The sequence below is a fragment of the Apostichopus japonicus genome, chromosome 16 (assembly GCF_037975245.1).
Source record: "Apostichopus japonicus isolate 1M-3 chromosome 16, ASM3797524v1, whole genome shotgun sequence".
NCBI lineage: Eukaryota > Metazoa > Echinodermata > Holothuroidea > Aspidochirotida > Stichopodidae > Apostichopus > Apostichopus japonicus.
Window position 1 is genome coordinate 42702469 of NC_092576.1, and position 16142 is coordinate 42718610.

Consider the following 16142-nt stretch of genomic DNA (forward strand, 5'->3'; position numbering starts at 1 on the left):
GATCAGTGACGATATAAATTAATCTTCCTGAAATATTATTAAAACATTCATCCTTACACAATATGGTATCAATTAGCGTAGAAGAATAATTTACATTATTGAATGCTTGGATATACATGGCATGAACAAACTGCTGTACACATTAACCCAAAACATTGTTGTAACATCCGTATATTTGAGTAGATTAAAATTGAAGTCTAATTCCATAGAGAAGTAAAATCCTCGCTGAAGGCAGATATATAGAACCACCGTGCAGTCTGTATATAACACACTGTCACTGACTATACAACGATCAGGGAACGTGATTTTATAAAATAACTCAAACTGGTTGGAGTCTGGTATAACGTCTGATAGTTTTTGTAGAATGGATACAACTATGTATATTGAAACCATTACCACCGTTTCTTTAAATCCTCACAGCCAACATGTATGAAATTATAATTTGTTATTTTTAAAATACTAACTACAGTTTTATTATTAACCCTGGTCTCAGTCACGACTATTACTGAGAAGTCGGAGTAGTGAATTAGAAATTAAACTAGGCCTACAAATATGATAAATGAAACTAACAATGCTTCCCTCATTAACATAACAGCAAGCACGATAAGTATTGCTGTATGTCATTGAATACATTAAGTTGTTTACTGCTAAAATAAAGACACCCTCGATGGATTCGGTTTCCTTTTGTCATTTCCTTGATTTCTTGTGCATATTTATCGAGCTTGCATTCCAGGTTATTATTTCGTGCGCTGTTCTCTATGTTGTACTTGAGAAAGCGTTCCGACGTTTATCCAAAGCCCTATCAACGCCTGCTTGCATCATCACTTCAAGCTTAAGGTTTGAAAACACTGTAGCAAAAAAACTACGAGTTATGCGATTTCTCCCTCCTATGTTTTACTTAAACTTCCACTGAGCTCCGAGGAGGCAACACATTATTGTTAGAGCCAGGCGGCACAACGTTTACGTAATATATGTTTTATCAGTATTGTAGTACGCGTGCGCGCTACAATATTGGCATTACTTGCCAAGTGATCGAAACCTACATGACTGGACGTTGCAAATTAACGTTTTATATAGTCTCCGTATATTTGCAGTTACAGAGGCTAGCTGCGAAGGCAACTTATTCTGAAAATTTCACGGCGCTCCACCACTGCTCCTGGTACGCTTTGTAAATTAGACTCAACGGGAGACCTCACATATCATTTAAAACAAATTGTAAACCAGACTAAATTGTTTCTTTGAGATGAGGCTTGCTCCTGGATGTAATTCCACTACAATAGTGCCTCAAAACATGAAATTACGATGCAGTGTATGTTGAATTTGAAATGAATGATGAATTTAGTACACAATTGGGGGTTCGGGATTGTACAATACGCATTGCAAGTTTGTACAGGTACCATCGCTATTGGCCTTAGAGCCTAGATAATGCATCTAGCTTGCTAGCTATATTATACAGTACAGCCAACAGTAAGTGTGTATACAAGTTGCGTTGCGAATCAATATACTTTCTGATTTGATCGTGCTCTCCGGGTCTGTAGGAAGTTACGAAATATCTCGGGTCGCACAAATATTTAAAGTAAATACCGTTATGGTATCTTAATCATGTTGTAAGTTCAAAAGTGGTGACGGGGTTTACCCAAGTTGTTCACTATTTTTGGAATGCAACATCTCTTGTAATCAATCAAGATATTAGATACAATGCATACTTCTAAATTTGTTTCGTTTTCTTCTTTACCTTCTAATTAAAAACAGTACTGACAGCGGGATGATTTCAAGGAGGAACAACTAAATGAATCAATAAAAAGAGGTGATCCACTATCGGAAACAAACAAACAATGGAAAAAACTGAAGCAACCAAGATAAAACATTCACAACTCTTACTTTCTTTTTAAGACGTTCAAAAAGAAAGTCACCATTTAAAACCTGTTTTAAGACGTATGAGATGCTTGTGTATATTTTACACTTATGCATGTTCGTTTTTTTTTTTAAACTCAGATTGATTGATTTGTTGGTTTCTGCATGCTACGAGTGATATTTTAGCGCATTGAAACAACTGCCTGTTATAGTTTAATATTTAAACAACACTATGGATGCCGAGACGTAGGTACATTATCACTGTTTTACGTTTTCCAAATACTCAAAAATGCAAAATGAACTTATTTGTGATAATTGTGATTGTCAAATCACCGTCATATCATTATTCAAAATTCTTGCAGATAAAATCATTACTTTAAACAAAGTAGTTCGTTGTTCTATCATCGTAAGTCACGAACAGTAGTTAACTAAGATGTTTTTTTATTTGAACCAATAAATATAACAAAAAAACAAATAATACGTTTCTTATAGAAAGCTGTTTAGTGTTTCAGGGATTTTTCTCTTCATCGGCAATACCAAATAAGACGTTACTCCTCCGTTTCGTAACTTGGGAGGCCATATTTTAAGGAGTTATTTTTCGTGTCGATTTCTCATTAGTATTGCATTTGATCTTTCGACCGTGAAAGAGCCTTAACCGTCTAGACTTTCGAGGTTCTAGAGGTAAAAAAGCCACTGGGAGCAAAAGCCCATGAAAACAGGGCGTTTTGCACGGGGGGCTCTGGCTGGGGCAAAACCCCTTATTGACAGTATGTGCCGATGGCTGCATATTGAATATGTACCACATAATATATACCCTACACTTCCTGTCCTTTAACTGTATGTATCATGTAATATGTAACTTACACTATACCGATGCCGGAGGTCATCTAATGGTATTGTCATAAAGTGATGTTATACCTCCTTTAAATTCTTATCAAACTCCGGCAAGTTCTATAACCCTTTGCACTTTGGACCCTCAAGTTTCCCCCTGTTAATTCCCACGGTTCCCGAATAAAGAAATACATTACAAATTGTTCGGTCCCATTTCAGACGTCTAGTTTAGGAAATCATATTTGCAGACAATGAAAAACATAACCGACATATTAGGACATCGTGTTGTTATCTTCTCGCACTTGATCGGTTCATTCAGTGATATATTTGATGAATAATGGTCCGAAATAGGTGATATTGAAAAATAATGGTTCGGATACTCCGTCACATGTGACCCCAGGCTTTGCAACATCTGAGCAGTTCTGCATCCATCACTCATAATCAGTATACTACGGCCATATACTTTATACCTATATGTTTTTAATCAGTTTTTTGAAGACATTTACAGCGTTAATATGAACATTTTATAGTCACAGAGAGCACAAATCATCTTGAAATCAACAGTCCATTTTAATCATTTATTTGAGTAGAGTTTCTGTGAGCTAGGTTTCCGAAATAGCGAACCAAATAATTCCCTAGAGGCAACGAGATAGTATCATCTCTACCATGCTACAGGCGACATTTGCCACAGTACAGCATGAACCGTATAATACATGACTAACACGTCCTGTCCTGTAACTGCATTTAACATGTAACACGTAAATTGCACTACCAGTACATGTCCTCAAACTGTGTAACTTAAACTACCGGTACCTTGTTCCTGACAGCATATCATATATCATACATAACTTACATTATACACACACCTGGTGTCCTCTAATGTTCAGGAATACATATATTATAATACTAGTAATCATGTAGGAGGATGTGCCCCCAGCCTACACCATTCCACTGTCCTCTAACGCTATTAAAATACCTGTCCAGTATATGTTGATATTGGGACAAGGCAATTGTCTTCAGCAGAGGTGAGACACTAGCATATACAGAGCAGACAGCTAAAAGTCATGTAAATACTGAGTTAATAATACATACATATTTGGTTATCGGGTGAAAGTAATCATTTGCAACACCACGAGTTACACTAAATGTGTGCCTAAACACGTAACCGACTGCGCTAACGTTGAACTCTTAATTAAATCGACTTATTACTTTTCTAATTACAGTACAATGTCACATAGTCACGGGTTTTATGTACAATGCAATATATTACCTGCACAAAAGGCTCCAATGCAACATTTCTCTTGTATAACTGTAACTTAATAACGTGATATATGTTGTAATAGTGCAGTTGTAGTTAAACAAATTGATGAACTGAAATATTCTTCATAGTTCAATACGGTTACTCTACAATATTTTACAGTATCTTATCAGCTTTAGCTTGAATCACGATATAAATGGTATACAAAATATGTAACTATATAACGTGTTAATTTTACCATATGGAACTTGCTACGTCACTGCAATTTGGCATCATTATTGTTGATTTGAATCAAACAGCTCCTCTTGTAATGTACAACATAGACTGGTCATACGAATCAAACCTACTTGTTACGTTAACGGTAGAAACTAACGTCATCTCGCTCTGCAGTCTAATACTTGGAATTATTGTGTTTATAAGACTGCATGGCAAGAAACGATTTTTTTTTTCGCTGATGATCAATTTAATCTTACTTCTACCCGATTTTATCCCCTCGTTTACTTTCCAGTCTCTAAAATTTAACATTACAAAATGGCGGAATGGTTCCCTATTTGTTTGTTCCGGTAACGATGTGATACAATATTATCCACGTACATACCTTATGGAATGAAACAACGTCTTCAATACTTCCTGTAGAATTGCAGTATTACAACCACTGAACAAATAGTTTCCTGTTTGAGAAGTTTTGTTTATAATTATGTGTGTAGCATGTAACGTATGAACAGTCTTATATTTATAACATTGGCAAATGAATCAATAACAAGACTGATCCTCTTGATTTGATTCGCTCACAAACAAGTTCTATCGGACCGCCATGATGTCAGAGAGTGTACCGTGATATTATTGATGTAGTTGTATAAGTGTATTTAGTGTCGTTATCGACCCGATTCCCTCCTCTTTTTTTGATGTGAAGGAGGTATAGCAGTTTATGTAATGATTGATGGTGTCGTTTAATTCAGTTTTATTTCTGTTCAAGTGGGAAGTACCGCTATTTCCACCTTCCGCCGTCCCCACGTTTGCCAAAACCACGTCATACCCCCACAAGAATTTAACTTCCGTGGTTGACACTTCCGGTAACCACGCCATACTCCACCCGATAAATGGTAATATGCTATTACCCACACGGCTTATTATATACGCAAAAAAAAAACGAAATATTTAGTAGATGCAAAATAAAAGTGAATTGGTTGGATTCAAGCACGCAATCTGTATACGGCTAAGAAGTTACCTGTATCGATTGACCTTAAATTTCCGCCCTTTGTTTTAAATCGCGCTCAGACTTCACTTACAGCTAAATTACTTCCTTCCCAAGAGTACATCAACCATGTATTAAGGAAGAAAGTACCTATTAAAAACAGTCCCAGTACGTTTTTCAAATGACATCATGGGTTACACAAACAAATGCTCACCTGCATTCATAGCGAAAATATGTTACTTTCAGATTTTGCATTTGGATAATTTACCTTTAAGATCATTTAATCTGTTGAAATGTTGATTGTTTAAACGAATTTGTTTTTTATTATTTATTTGATATCAAGAAAGCTAGATATTTGTGTTAAAGAAAATGACCGTCTGCAATTAAATATAAACCCAACGAAGTCCTTAGTTGCAGGCAAAAATAAATCCTCAACGTTGTAAATTGTTTATCACACTGCGAGTATTTTTAACTAATATTTTAATTAAATTAAATTAAATTTTCAGTACGTTTGGAAACTTCGTCAGAACGAAATTGCAAGACTGGGTTATAGTGCCTACCTTTAAATGATATTAATCCTTATTGATGGTACTACAATCTGAAAATGTTGAAAGCAACGAACCCAATAAGTCAACACATCTGCTACAATTGTTGTTAGATCCGGGGATTCTACGACTGTATCAATGAGCTCGAATTATTAATAGATGTATGCTTACTAAGTTCCTTGGGTGCTATATTACTTCTATTGTGTTTAAAAGTCGACTTATAAGTTGCTTCTACAGCTATTCCTATCACGTGAACTTTAGTAAGACTAGAGGTCAGTTATGACTGCAGACTTCAGGCTACATGTTTGTTCACTGTACTGCTGTACACTTGCAACAAAATATACCTGATCATGAAAAGGAGGGACCTAAAACAACATGTTACGAATTTAGTTCGTAGATAGTAATTATATCGTTTATTTAGCATTGTATAATGTAACTACGTATGAAGAGAGTTTAAAGGTGACTCATTTTGATATATAGTTACTGGTCGACTTTAAATCCTCCGCAAAGAAAATATTAAGATTATGACGCTGGCAGTGTATAACTTTCCAGTCATTACCAAGGGCTGCAATTATCGCAAATGTTATTCTCGTTCAGTCTAGCCCTTCATAGCGTACCATATCCACGTATATCATACTGCATACACAACTTTATAAATTGTAATCTCTACTGTTGGCTTAATTCAACGTCTTTCATTGTCTATTTTACAGGTTATCAAATTCCGTAAACAGAATGTTAGCTACGCGTATGCTTGTTCAGAGCTGATCTCAAGATTTTCGGGATTGTCCGGTTTCTATTTTTGAAACTAATAGTGATAATATTGCGATTCCGGATGAATAAAGGTAATTGGATATACTCAGGAAACGATGTGAACTTCCCATGTTGCTTTTTCAAGCTACACACTGTATTGCACACAATTGCGCATTAATTGATCCCATAGAAGGTAATACACTATATCAGACAGTATATATATATATATATATATATATATATATATATATATATATATATATATATATATATATATATACCCAGGAGAAAATTCCTGTTAATACCTGTTACAATTTCAATTGGTTTTAACAGGAACCAACAGGGACTAACAGGTACCTGTTAACGACAACTGGTTTTAACAGGTATTGTGACCAAAACCAGATTATACCAATTAATTGCCTGTTGCAACAGGTAAATTACCTGTAAGCTGTAACAGGTACCAATTGGTTTTAACAGGTACCTGTTAAACCAGTTGCTTTCAACAGGTAAAATACCTGTTGAAAACAAATGGTTTAACAGGTACCTGTTGAAAACAACTGGTTTAACAGGTAACTGTTGAAAACAACTGGTTAAACAGGTAACTGTTGAAAACAACTGGTTAAACAGGTAACTGTCGAAAACAACTGGTTTAACAGGTACCTGTTGAAAACAACTGGTTTAACAGGTACCTGTTGAAAACAACTGGTTTAACAGGTACCTGTTGAAAACTACTGGTTTAACAGGTACCTGTTGAAAACAACTGGTTTAACAGGTACCTGTTGAAAACAACTGGTTTAACAGGTACCTGTTACACCAGTTGCATTCAACAGGTACCAGTTGGTTCAAATTTCTGTCTCCACTTTAAGGCACATAATGGTGGATCACCGTTGTCAGGGAAGGTTTATGAGGGGTGGGGGCTTGAAAATTTGTGTTTCTCATAAAGGGCTTATATGCAAAATAATGCAATTATTTCCTCTTTGCTCCCTTCGTTTTTTTCACCGTCGGACATCACGTCCCCAAAATTTTTTGTGGAGGTACTCTTTCCCCTGCCCCCCCCCCTTTCCCCGCCCTCGCTGGCTTTGCCACTGCAAAGATGTGGTATAACATATGTCTGATCACTGAATTGTTTATCCTATTTGGTACATTAAGGTAAAATGAAAAATTCACATTAAATTTATGAGAGAGTTCTTCCAGATAGTATATGAATACGTAGCATATACACATACATCAAAAGATTGAGACGAGCTCGCATCTATATTTAGATCAGTGATTCATAGTCTAAGAAAGTAAGACACATATTGCCAAGTCAAGATCAAGATAAAAATAATTAATGTTTAAATTGTATTATGATTTAATTCTTTCTTATTTACTGTTGTTTTAAATTTTTGATATCAATTAATGATATTTGTAATTTTTAGTGACATGAAACTCAAATTGGGGCCAAAGACAATTTTTTAAATTTTTTCGATAATCACATTTTGTACGAGGTTGAACTTTGACATCAACACCATATTCAATTTCGAAACTGAGGAGCAACGGCAACTTGCATTGCACAGCGTTAGCATTGCTTGGCATGGTTTAATACGATCACTCTAAGCAACTTTCAACTGTTAATCACCCAAGAAGATCTATAGAAGAATGGAAGTATTAACCGCCACCATCGGCCTACCTGTTGTTCCTTAAACTTGGAGGTAAAACTAACGTTAATTGTTAGGCCACTGGCACTTGTGACCGTTGTTAGGCTAGCGTTTCGCAATACACAAGTGCAATGACAGTGAGTAGCCTAGGTTTTCTATTGAGTACTGCAGTGCATTCTCAACACTAAACTGTGCATTCTAAACACCAATTAACAATGTGTTATGTGTGTATTGGGCTAGATTGAACAGTCGCACATAATCTTCTAATTTATTTCCAAACAAATGCTGGGACTGAGTTTCAATACTGTAGTTTACTTGAAGCTTAGGTCTACACTCATTTGGTAAAGATTTCTTGAATTTCCCATGTGAATCTAAATGGGTAGGCTATGTGATATTGAATCAAACAAGGCTAGACCTTCAAACTTACTGTTACAGTAGGCTGAACAAATTATGTTGGCTAGTCACCGGTATTATATACTTTAGTACTACTACTAGTAAGACTAAAAAAACGAGTGAAAGACAAACTGACTTAGTGTGACAAAGAACTGTTTCTTCTCTAGCCTAGGTCTAAATAAGACTTGTTAAGCAAAATAACAACTTAAAACAATTAGGCCTATACATAAGTTGGCTCAGTGCATTTGTGTTTTGAAAATCTTGTATTTTTAGATCTTAAAAACAAAGATTTAGCCCATGTTTTATTATCTCTGTAGTCTGGGCATTTGATTCTGGTTGCAATGATGACACTCTGGTTCAAATGTTCAGCTTTATACAGTCTGCTTCAGACTTTGGGTATCCTTTTTTTCAGACTATTGCGGAAGCAAATCTCACATCACTTTGTGGTGACAACTTTATTTCATTTTTTCAAATGATTCATGACTACTGCTGCTTTGCTATTTCCTTTTTCCAGGAAGAATTGAAAAATCAAATATCCAGGTGAGGTTTCCTGTGATGTACGACACCAGTGTGGAGGCAACAACAGAAGAGGAGAACGTATTTATGGCTTAAAGACATAATGGTGTAAGATGATATTAAGAGTTTATCCAAGAGTCCAAAAAGCAAAGGAACAAGTGCTAAGAGAAAAAAGATGCAAGGGTGAGTTTAACTATTGTACCCAAATGTGTAATGATATTATTTAGATACTTTTCATAACCTGTTTATATATAATATATAAAAAACAGTCTGGTACATCATTTACGTACAAGCGTCATAAGTTTGGCCAATTTTTTACTGATTTGGGATAATTATAAACATGGTTATTAAGCTTTGAAAAATAACTTGGTGTTATAGTGCAAAGCTAGTAATTATTTGGAAAAGCTGCTATTCCTGGCTTATAACTTGAGGGACCTTGATTTAAATGTTTACCTCCCAATATGTTGATATAAAATTTTAATGTTAATGTATGTTTATGATAATGTGAGTTATCATGTGCTATATCTGTATATATGCTTACAGGTATATCATATTTTCTGTTCACAGGTCAATATTGGTGCAGATTTTGGGCTTCCTGAAGACAAGTGGGAGGCCATTTGTAGTTAAGAGAAACACTCTATGTTCGTGAAGACTTCACTGGTGTTGATTTGCGGCACCAACACTTTGAAAACGAAAGTCGTTGGGAATGCTTGCACACGATTCAACAGTGACAGAGATGCAAAACCGCTGTTGTCTCCCGTGAAGCTTAATGCTATGGAATGTTAGTCATTATGAAAAGCTTTCAAACAAGTTACCATTTATATTACAAGCTCATGACTTAGTACACAAGTGTACAATATAATTTACTGAATAAGCTGTTTTTCAGGAGTAATTTTTTAACACTGACAGAACTATTTATCAGTAGGATTATGCATTCCAGTATCATGAGTTAACAACTGATTTCATTTTGGTTGGTTCTTAATTGCCTTTGAGTTCTGACAGGAAGCCTACAATCAAACTACCATAGTGGTGTAGTTTTTCCAACCAAAAGATTTAGCAAACCCAAATTCTAAACCAAAAGAATGTTCTTGGTTAGACTGTGGTTCCTAGTCCATTCAGGTTGGATACCAACAGAGATAAATATCGTGAGACATTCTAAACCATAGGAAAGTTTGACTTTAACTTTCCATGAAAGCGCTCATCTAGCAATGCAAGAGAGTTTGTTAAGTTTTAGGACCACACTGTTACTGTTAATCATGATAAGTCAATTCTTAAGTGTTCCTACGCTTTGTTTCTTGCAGCAAAATTCGTGGCACGTTTGAAAGAAAGCTGCAGTTTACTGAGGAAGCTGCAAGGTTCAGCAAATACATATCCGAGAAGCTGACGTCAATCGTAAAACAAAGAAGGCCTTAAAACATTAGTATCATATTATTTTTTTCAATGGTTATTGCTTACCATTAAACAGTCTTTAGTTTTATTCAAACTGACAGCATATTGCTGTCACTGACAAGTTAACTTTTCAGAGGATTTTTTTTAGACAGTTCTTTTTTCAAAGTAGGATTAAACCCATATTTATTATTATGTTTTAAACAGTTATTGTTTGCCATTATATGGTATGTATGTTGCTGTCAATTACAACTTAAGTTTTCAATGGAGACCTTCTGGACAGTTTTTTCTTGAAAGTGGTTTAACCATGACTATTATAGACTGATGTTGCCTTTTACTTGGCAAAGTCATGTTTCCACTTTTGCCTTATTTTTTTTAAAGAACTAACATTTCTAGTATGTACAAATGCCATTAAACAGTATTCAGATTTTTATTCAAGCTCCAGAATAGACAGTATATTGTCGTCACATATGTGTTCAGTATAAATATGCATTACAAATACATGCTTTGTGAGTAAATATTGTTTTTTAAGATCTGATTGGTAGCCAATTTAAGAATGAATTCCTTTCAAAAGGTTACTGTCTGACTAGCTATTATTATTGTCTGCCTAGCATGCAGAATTGCACACTACATAGTTTGGTAATGCTAACTCTTGAATAACTTTTATCTATTCAGCTGTAACTTTTATTTTGATATAATGATTGATAAAAAATTAACCTTTATATTGTTTTAACAGATAGAGTTTCCTTTCTTAATTGCCACAGCAATACATGAAATCATTGTTTTAATGAATATATTTAGTTGGTATTTCATAATATATGTAAGTTTTTAATGTGTAATATGAAAGCGTTTACTTCAGAAGTTTGCTTTCTTGTTAGACTCCAAATTTATGTTTTCTTTTTCATTGCCCTCAACTTTGCATTATTGTGCAGTACTATACTTTTGCCATTCATGTTTGATCCATTAACTTGTCTTAACTTTGTTGAAATAAAATGATATTTTCAGATTTTTGTTAACAGTGATTTTTACTCCATCTGCTGGAAGTTCTCCCTCGCCTTAACTTGCTTGTTAAGTGTTAGACCTACATCATGTGCAACTGTGAAGAGTAATTTTATCCTGTTGAAATTCATCGCCACCTGTTTTCACCAGATAACTTGTTGAAAACAATTGAACCTGTAGAAAATCCTACTGTTATAACCAACTTAAAACCTTCCATACATGTTCTTACCTGTTCAAACGTTTTCAATACCACTAAAGACATGTTGAAAACAGAACCAGTTAAAACCTGTTACCCCTGTTGAAAACAGTTGAAACCAGTTCATACAGTATGTTATTACCAGTTAATAGCTGTTGCGCCTGTTGAAGACAGTTGAAACCTGTTATTACCAGTTAATACCTGTTCATGCCAGTTAAAAGCTGTTGTGCCTGTTGAAACTTGTTGAGAACAGTTGAAACCGGTTAATACCAGTTAAAAACTGTTATGCCTGTTGAAAACAGTTGAAACCTGTTATTACCAGTTAATACCAGCTAAAGCTGTTGTGCCTGTTGAAACCTGTTGAAAACAGTTGAAACCTGTTAATACCAGCTAATACCTGTTAATACCAGTTAAAAACTGTTATGCCCGTTGAAAACAGTTGAAACCTGTTAATACCAGTTAATACCTGTCAATACCAGTTAACACCCGTTAATACCATTTAATACCTGTTATTACCTGTCACCAAATACCAGTTGCAACAGGTACCTGTTAAAACCAGTTCAACAGGTATTAACTGGAATTTTCACCTGGGTATATATATATATATATATATGTATATATATATATATATATATGTATATATATATATATATATATATATATATATATATATACATATATATATATATATATATATATATATATATATATATATGCATATATATATATATATATATATATATATATATATTTATATATATATTTATAGTTATATGAGGTGGATTCTGAGTCCGAAGTCTATCATCCAATCCCATAATTCAAAGATCACCAATGAGACCAGCCAGCAGTTTGACCCCTGCAGATCTACATAAAAGTTGCCCATACAAGGGAATTTTAAACCAGCTTTATGGTGTGAAACGCCCAATCACACGCAAATAGAACGCAAATGTTCAGTAATACGGTATCTTAATCTCCGCTTTCTTTCAACGTTATAAAGAACGTTACAACCATTACAAGCAATACTATATATAACATTGGTGGAGATAGTTGTAAAATATTGGTTAAAAAAATCAAATCTAGGTGCATTTCATGAACATTAAGTTATTTAAGGTAACATATTACAAGTATTACATCTGCTGATTTGGCTGAATAGTAAGGTAGCTGGAGTGTCCGCAGAAATAGCTGGTGGTTGTGACGCCACCAATAGGTGATCCGAAAAGTTGGTAAGGCGTGGTAGGCTGTGATGGGCATAATATCACAATATCTTGGTGGTCAGGTTACGAGTAAGAACTAACATGTTTGTAAATGATTCGGCGAACGGGTTGCATATATTGTAGAAATAGTACCACAAGGGAGATGCTATAAGTACTGATTGCAGCAAAATATGGCTCCAGGGCTGTGTCCCTGCTGATGTCATCGACACGTTGGTTGGCAGCTGCTATTATCAATGTATGATACCCATGAGCAAGGAAAAGTTTACGAAATGAGTTGACGCCTTTTTTTTGTAAATAATCCGACAAACGGGTGTTATATATTTGTAACCAGAAACTCAAATGACTCAGTGATTCCTTGCCAATATGAGACAAAACGTTACATACAAGATTTTAGGAAGAAAATCATTACTGATCAGAAATGGCAAGTCTAGCATAATTAATTAATTAATTCGTACCTATGTAAATAGGGTTGAAGGTCAAACAAGATTCACTTCTGCATAATCAGACTTATTGTGACTGTAACATTTAACTGACCATTGGCCTTAAGGAAAAATGTAGACATGTATTTAAATAGGGCTATATACAAACCAAGTACTTTGAAGTACAAGTAACTTCTGAAGTTATCGCATTTTCAAATTTCTCAGACTTTGACATCCCTTAACTTCATACGACCTTTGATCTCCATTGAAAACAACAGGGATCATCTGCTCACCAAGGGCTACCAACCATACAAAGTTTAAAGTTCAAGCTACTTTAAGTTATTGATATATCGTGTTTACAAGGTTTTCAGCCCTTGACTTCTCTCGACATCAAATGACCTTTGACCTCCAGGAAAAACAATAGGAGTTAGTTGCTTACCAAGCGCTTCAAACATACCGAATTTGAAGTTCAAGAATATTCTACGTCTTGAGATATCTTTTTTACAAACTTCTCGGCCTTTTACTTCTCTTGACCTCAAATGACCATTCACCTCCATGAAAAACAAAAGGGGCAATTGAACTACCAAGTGCTTCCTACATACAAAGATTTAAGTTCAGGAATCTTTCGTTCTTGAGATATCGTGTTTACCAGCCAATGCGTCACATACACACCCAGACACACATCCCGATCCCATAGATTCATTCGGCCTTCGGCATGGACTCAACGATAATGCAAAATGCATTGAGGTTTCGATGGATTCATTGCACTAGGCTTTTGCTTATTAGTAACGAGAACTAGCTGTACAATCGAAATGGCCCGAATCACCATTGTGATACAATTACAATATGGCATGATAAACACAGGTCAGTCTACTGTCCGTGGCAATACACACCTCCGCCAAAAACAATGGGGGTCTTGTACTCAATGTTATGAATCCACACACCAAGAATATGAAGCATCCACGATTCCCATCGTTAGATATTGTAACGTTTACTCAGTCCAAAATCCGGGGGCGCCGAAATATTCCTAAAGAAGGACTGGTGGTGGCATGGACAAATGCGGCTTTGATGGTTGTAAGTAAGTAACGACGAGCTTTGAACCCCCCCCCCCCCCCTATTACATGCAGAGAATAAATCTCATAGATACACGAGTAAAGAACGAATTGCGATATTTCGTAATTTATTACTACAATCAGCCACAAAACATCGGCACGAAGCCCTCAAAATGAAATAGAAAAAAACATATACTTAAACAAAAATGGTTACAAACGAGGTATTAATACCGAAGTAGAGTCCTATAACGATACGCGTACTGGTGAGATATCCGTCACTTTTGAAATTCCGAGATCCTTATGAGGAATGTAAACGGAAATACATATCATTGGACAGAGAAGGAAAGCATGGAGTGCGAACTGTGTCAAAATGCCACAACACCAAATACGCAAGCTTAGAACGTTAGTTTAATTACCTACGTTGTTGTAATAAACTACATCATTATAGCATGAGTATACCAGTTTATTATCTGTTGCTGTACCCGAAAAAAATATTAACATATTGGCCGATTTGTTTACTGAAATATCTTGTTAGGTGAAGCACGGGGGCTATAACCTCCTCATCCGCCTCCTTCGCATATGGCAATGTAGCCTTGAACTTATTAATGAACTGAATATTGTGAAATTTTATGTAAAACGTTTGTATCCTACCATTCATATACTCTATATAAAGTTTTTTATGTTTTCAAGTTTGAAGATAATTTGTAACTTGTCGTTCATCGCACTCTCATCCCTTACGAACCTCCAGTATCTTCTCATCTACGAATGCAAGTATTACCTCTCCAAGTTGAATCTAAAGGAAAACATGATGTTGAGTAATGAATTTCTTATCACGATACAGTAATCTGTTATTTTTCTCTTTTTTTTTATTTCAGGAAAGAAGAAATACAACAAGTTGTTTCTGCATTTCATGACTACAAACAATATTCAATTGATTCTATTTTACGTGATCATCATTTTGTCGATGAAAGTCGTCCGGAGAGTCAAACCTGAGTTCGTCCCAATCCTTTGAATAAAGTAAAAATTGGTCAAATGGTTAACTTTCGGTTGAAATTGAAAAAAAAAACGTATCAAAGATAAATGGCTATAGTGATTTAGCTGTTGGACAGAATCATATCTTTGTAGCAAATCAAACAGAATACTCTGATTACAGGACTATAGTTAACTTTACAGTTGCATCTACATTGTCAGGTGTTTATAATCTCTTCATAGAGGAGTTTGGTAATTTTGTCCAGTTACAGCTACCCGGCAGTCCATTCCATCTTGTCGTTGAGGCCGGAGATCCCGCTTATGCATTGTAAATTGGCAGAAGGGCCGATGAGTTGCCTTCTTGTCACGCTGGGCCGCTAACCTGAACGTCGTGGCTGGGTGGCAAATGGATAACTCGCAACTTGACCAGCACAAAACGAGGGGTTTTACGTAGCGGATGGGTCTTTCAGTTGGATTGGTGCACTTTTGACGTCTTTACTACAAATGACATTGCAATGGCGGCGGAAACTCCCTCTCTCAAGAAAATTGCAATTTTGGGTTCCTCAGTCGAGCGCGGGATATTCTTCTCCCTCGATGATGTACTACTCACTAAAGAAGAAAAATATAATTTGAGTGATTCTGATTTCGCTAAATGCTGGGGTTATGCGCAAGTTCAAGTTGAAAACATATAATTCGTTCATCAGGACTTTCGGATCGCAGCTTGCCAATTTATGAATATCAGATGGAAACTCTGATGTTATTTGCCACGTCGAGAAGGTAGCCAAAATGGAAGTTACGATTTTTTTGGTGACGGTCTTAGGTTTTTAAAAAAGTGCCTTTTCGCTGAAGATCCATTGCCAGATATTTTGGTAGTACCTATCAGAACAGTTGTGCAATTATAATTACTATTAAAGGCCATCCCATCATC

The 16142-nt window shown here is 35.5% G+C and overlaps 1 protein-coding gene and 1 long non-coding RNA gene across 5 annotated transcripts in view; one reads left to right on the forward strand and one right to left on the reverse strand.

The window, feature by feature from the left end:
• LOC139983266 (uncharacterized) overlaps positions 1 to 16142 on the reverse strand; it is a 117010-nt gene that overhangs the window by 56076 nt on the left and 44792 nt on the right. The window contains exon 1 of one of the 3 annotated variants that reach the window (XM_071996697.1): positions 4291 to 4420. The exons of the other annotated variants lie outside the window; for them this stretch is intronic. The gene's annotated coding sequence lies outside the window, so the exon portion shown is untranslated. Of the gene's footprint in view, positions 1 to 4290; positions 4421 to 16142 lie in introns of those variants that run through there. 3 annotated transcript variants of the gene reach the window in all.
• LOC139983271 (uncharacterized) lies at positions 7915 to 11369 on the forward strand. 2 transcript variants are annotated; one of them, XR_011798589.1, is made up of 4 exons: positions 7931 to 8124; positions 8978 to 9162; positions 9547 to 9760; positions 10281 to 11369. It is a non-coding gene; the product is annotated as an uncharacterized lncRNA (long non-coding RNA). The 2 variants fall into 2 exon arrangements; XR_011798588.1 differs by having other exon boundaries at positions 7915 to 8124; positions 8978 to 9760.